Raw genomic sequence first — 5999 nt, forward strand, 5'->3', positions numbered from 1 at the left:
TTTCTTTCCTTCCTTCCTTCCTTATTTCTTTCTCTCTCTCTCTCTTTCTCTCTCTCACTTTCTTTCTTTCTTCCTCTCTTTCTCTCTCTCCTTTTTGAGACAGAGTCTTGCTCTGTCACCCAGGCTGGAGTGCAATGGCACAATCTCGGCTCACTGCAACATCCACCTCCCTGGTTCAAGCAATTCTCCTTCCTCAGCCTCCCGAGTAGCTGGGATTACAGGCACACGCCACCATGCCCAGCTAATTTTTGTATTTTTAGTAGAGACGGGGTTTCACCATATTGGCCAGGCTGGTCTCTTGGCCAGGTTGGTCTTGAACTCCTGATCTCGTGAATCACCCACCTTGGCCTCCCAAAGTGCTGGGATTACAGGCATGAGCCACCGTTCCTGGCCTGTTACCTGTGTTTCTGACCTACTGGCTATAAATCAGAGGTCCCCATGACCCCCTCCTGAAGTTTGATCATTTACTACCACTGCTCACAGAACTCAGGAAAGTGATTTACTTAGTATTACCCATTTATTATAAAAGGACTTGTATGGGAGTTTTAAATTTCTCCTCTGTTCTCTGAAGGTTTGATAAGTTGAATCTATGAAAATCAACTGACAATAGATAAATGAACAGGAGAAAAGGCACGCAAATTTATAATGCATATGCATGGGAGAATCTCAAAGTATGAGATTCAAAAAAGGGCGAGATACTTGAAGCTTAAATAGCAGTTTGAACTACAGAGAAATCGAAACTTGGAGGTTCCTGGAGGGTGGTGGTGAAAAGCTGTCGGAGGGTGAGGGGAGAGACTGCGTGGTGAATAAAGATTGTCTTATTGTGCAGATAAAATCTCGCAGGTAGCCGCCTTCAGAAGAATAGGTGAAAAGTCTGTCCAGGTCTTGTGTCCTGGGAGTTGAGTCCTCTAGTCTCCTCTCCTGCTGTGTGAATTAATCTTCTCTGGTTAATGAAGATATCAGGGAGGAGGTTCACAGCAACTACATTCATAATGAAGGAACTTCCCTTAGTCAGATACGGGAAATTGCAGAGAAAACATCTCCTTGTGCTTCAAGAGGGCCTTGGGAGGGAATGAGAGGTGAGAGGCAAGGGATCAGGAGGTCAGAGAGAGTCTCCTGTAGTTCAAAGCACTCAGCAGGCCAAAACACCATACTTTGGGGCACTGTTTTGTGAGTCCCAACAGATACATCTCAGGACCAGCCAGATGGAAGAGATGCATGGGACAAGTCATAGAGGTAGGGGCACAGCTCTCCCACGCGCTCTCTGGATGCACCACCCTCCACCACCTCCACGTGTTTCAGCAACCTGTAAACTCTCAGAATCCTGTCCTTTTGGGTTTTTATAGAGGCTTCATCACTTAGACATGACTGGTTAAATCACTGGCCGTTGATGATCATCTCAACCTTTAGCCACTCTCTCCTCCTCCGAGGTCTGGGGATGGGGCTGAAAGCCCTCTAATCACGTGGTTGGTTCCCATCCAACTAGCCCCCATCCCAAAGCAATCCAGGAGCTCCCAGCCATCAGTCACCTCCTTAGCACACAAATAAACCCTTATTTCTTCCCAGATTCCAAGGGTTTTAGGAGCTGTGTGCCAGGAAAGAAAGACCAATATATGTATTTCTTATTATATCACAACATCACAGTGTCTCTTCTTATCCCTTGTCCCACAGCACCCACCCCCCTGACACACACACACACACACACACACACACACACACACACATCCTTCTCAAGGTCATGATCATTCAGGGAGCAAAAGCACCGAGACGAGAGGTTTCACCCCAACTGAAACCAGAACATGTTCACTTCAATGTGTTTCCTCCGGAAGAAGTTCATATTTAAAAGTTTTTAATGTCTGTTTACCTGTTTACCCAGTTAAACACTTGGTCTTTGGTTAAAGGAATTTTAGGTAATAGTTCAGAGGTGGGAGAGATTTGGGAGTTTTGAGAGAAGCAGGACTTAGCCTTTGGCTTTGACATCATAGTCAGTGTAGGATGACCTGAAGGATAAACACGCTTTTGAAAGTCTAGAATGCAGGCCGGGCGCGGTGGCTCAAGCCTGTAATCCCAGCACTTTGGGAGGCCGAGACGGGCGGATCACGAGGTCAGGAGATCGAGACCATCCTGGCTAACACGGTGAAACCCCGTCTCTACTAAAAAATACAAAAAACTAGCCGGGCCCAGTGGCGGGCGCCTGTAGTCCCAGCTACTCGGGAACCCGGGAGGCGGAGCTTGCAGTGAGCTGAGATCCGGCCACTGCACTCCAGCCCTGGCGACAGAGCGAGACTCCGTCTCAAAAAAAAAAAAAAAAGAAAGTCTAGAATGCCCAATGATGATGTCATCCCAGCCTGTTGATTCTCTCTCTTGGTTCCCATGTCCACAAATACAAAGGGTCCTAGGCCCATTTTCATGTGACCTCTTGGGTCAGTCAGATCACACAGGGGACATCTGGCACTCTCAGAGGGTCTCATGGAAAAGGGTTTAGTGACGAGGTTATTTACTGAGAGGAGTGGGAGTATGAAGTGCTCCAGGTTTAGCCACAGCGGGGCTGGTGCTTCCCCAGGCCTGATGAAGCTGGGGTGGGGGTTGATGTTACAGAATTGGGAAGGCAGGAGCTGTGGTCATATTAGAGTGCAGCCACTGCCAAGATGTGGCCAGGTGAGGAGGAAACAAGAGGATTCAGCACTCTAGTGTCTTTTTCTTCCTGTCCTTTAATTTTCCCGCTGGTGCCACCCAGTGGTCAAATAGAAATGGAAGCCAAAGATCAAGCAGATTGGGTGATGCAATTCACAGAGAAGGGGAGAGGAAGAGAAGGGTGGGGAATTGGCCTGACAGGCGAAGAGAATAACTGGCTCTCTGCTCTCCCCACATCCAGTTCCTGGAGACACCCTAGCCCCATCCCCTGCTTGAAAATCATGATGCTCACAGAAAGTCAGATCTGCAGGATGTTAAAAAAAGAAAGATAGAAAATAAAGGACACTTTTATGCTTTATGCTCTGTAGATTTCAGTGACATTTTTGCATCTTTTGTTTACCTCAAAACAACTTTGTGAAATACATATTATGGAATTAAGTAGGTAAGTGTGTCTTGCTCAAATCACAAGGAATGGAATCATTAACTTGACCCTCATGTCTCTAAGCTTTGCTCTTTCTTTTAGACCACTGTCTTTCAAACTGTGAGTCTCAAAGCCTTGGTGAGCCTTGAACCAATTCCGTGAATTATGACCCGCATTTGGAAAATAATGAAATAGAACTGAAGAGAACAGATTGGATGTCAGAGTGTATTACCCATAATACAGGTTAATATATGATTTCTTGAAACTTTAACACATATAAGTGTGTGTATGTGCTTTTGTGTATTAGGCTGTGATGTAATCTATCACAACTACACACATAAAAAATACAACAGGTATTTCTTCCTAAGGTTTCTGTTAAAGAAAGTCCAGGCCAGGCACAGTGGCTTACGCCTGTAATGCCAGCACTTTGGGAGGCCGAGGAGGGTGGATCACTTGATGTAAGGAGTTCGAAACCAGCCTGGACAACATGGCAAAACCCCGTCTCTACTAAAAATACAAAAAAATTAGCTGGGCATGGTGTTGGGTACCTCTAATCCCAGCTACTTGGGAGGCTGAGGCAGGAGAATAGCTTGAACCCAGGAGGCAGAGATTGCAGTGAGCCGAGATTGCACCACTGCACTATAGCCTGGGCAATGAGTGCAGAGTGAGACTCCATCTCAAAAAAAAATAAAAAGAAGTGTGAAAGCATTATGTTAGACCATCTTCTCTTTTCACTCTGCTTATTCTTTCATTCATTTGTTCATTCATTCTTATTTATTGAACATCTTTTATGTGCCAGATCCTGAACTCAAACATCGCCAGATTTTGAATTCGGTATCATCATCTCATGCATTTGTTCAGTGCAAATTCTTTCTCCATTCTCCTTACAAACCCTGCTTCACCACTTTCACTTTCCTAAACAATCCATGGCCTCTTTCATCTTGGGGACCTTTGCAAAACTCCACCTATCCTTTTCCCCTCTCTCTGTGAGCTAATTCCTAGTCATCCTTCAGCTCTAGAATCCTGCCTCTATCCTCAAAACCTGGCTTTGGTTCTTGAGGCAATAAATAAAGCTGCAAGTTATTTGACACTCACTCCAAAGAGGTAGAAACTATGTCACATCTGCTTGACATGTACTCATGACTGCTTCAACCAATAAAGTATGGTGGAAGCGAAATGGTGTGACTTCTAAAGCCAGGTCATTAAAGGTCATGCAACTTCCACCTTATTTGCTGGAACACTCCCTTTTGGAGTCCTGAGCTGCTGTGTAAGAAATCCAAGTACCCAAGGCCACCATGGTAGAGAGACCATATGTAGGTGTTCTAGGGGACAATTCCAATTAGATCCAGCATTCCAGCCATCTCTGCCAGGGAGCAAGACATATAACTGGGTTATCTTGTACTCTCCAGACCAGCTCACCCACAAAATGGATGACACTGAGTGACTCCCATTGACGCCACGGTTAACACAAAAATCACCCAGCTGAACCCTGCCTGAATTTGTGACCCACAACATTGATGAGATATAAGAAAATTGCTATTGCTTTGAGCCACTACGTTTTGGGATGGTATTTTGTGCAGCAATAGATAACTGCAACAATTCTCTCTCTATGTGCTTCCACAGCATTCTGTTTTGTCCCCACTGTGAAGTTTATTGCATTGCAGCTTAACTTTCTAAGATCTACTTGTCTGTGTTTCCTAACAGAAAATATGAAATCTGAAATGATAATTTGCTGCTAATTATATTTCTAATATCTAACATTGGTTCCACACAAAATATAGACTTAATAATTATTTTTTTAAAATTTGGATTCAATTTTTTTAAATTTTGGGAACAGAGCTTATTACAGGTAACGTGTTCATATGTCTGTGTCTGCCTGGACCGACTAATTTGATGTAATTATTAACAGAGTCCTCTTTCAGTTTCAAAATGCAAAGGATAAATGATATGAGCACTCTAATTAGAGGGGTCCTCGTGGGACCAGAGAAGGATTCTGAGTGATGCCCATCAGATTTGTTAGAGTCTGGATTTGGCTCTGGTTGGATAAGAATGTTGAATTTTTAGATGAGCAATTTTAAAGAGTGACTGTTATTACCCTTGTCACCATTATATTTTGATTATGTGCTCTATAATTAGATGTTGAAAATGCTAATGCATATTAATACTTGATTGATTTGATTACTCATCATAATTACACTTTGATCACTTTTGATAAATATATTGATTCATTTTTTATTTACTTCACAGTATTCTTTGTATAACTGCTTTGATAATATCTGATTACATCTTAATATTTGATTGCTTTGAGTAGCTCTTGTTTTAACCATTGGGAAGTTGGATCACATTAGCTATGATGAACCTGACTAGTGGTTATGAGGGTAGATTTTGCAGTAAAACAGACCTGGGTTTGATGTTCCGCATTACTTACACTGTGTGACATTGGGTAGGTCACTTAACCTCTCTGGCCTTTAGTTTCCCCATCTTTAAAATGGAGATAATAAAAGTTGCTCATGAGGGTGCCTGGTGGATTAAATGAGATAATCATGTATTAGTAGGGTATTCTGGCTGGTCCCTAACTGACATTCTAGATAATTCTCATGTGTAGACGGATGATATTCCCTACTCCCACCCAAATATCTATTTGCATGAGCTGATACACATTAAGGCTTTTTGTTGATGTTGTTTCAGGAGGAGGTTCAGGGAGAAGTCATTCTGGGTAGGGTGCTGAAGAGGGAGAGAGGAAGAGAAGAGGAATGAAGGGGAGGCCATGAATGGAGGCTCCATTCTGCCATTCAGGCCACAAAGTCAGAGGGCCTGGCCAAAGGGGCAAGTGGGCTGACATCTGGCCACTGGGTTGCATTTGCTTGGGCGGTATGAGTATCTTTTCTAATTCACACAGAGGAGCCATGAGAGCCGCTCAGAGGTGTCACATGAAAGAAGGACT

This window comes from Mandrillus leucophaeus, unplaced genomic scaffold (assembly GCF_000951045.1).
Source record: "Mandrillus leucophaeus isolate KB7577 unplaced genomic scaffold, Mleu.le_1.0 Scaffold865, whole genome shotgun sequence".
In the NCBI taxonomy this organism is placed as follows: Eukaryota; Metazoa; Chordata; class Mammalia; order Primates; family Cercopithecidae; genus Mandrillus; species Mandrillus leucophaeus.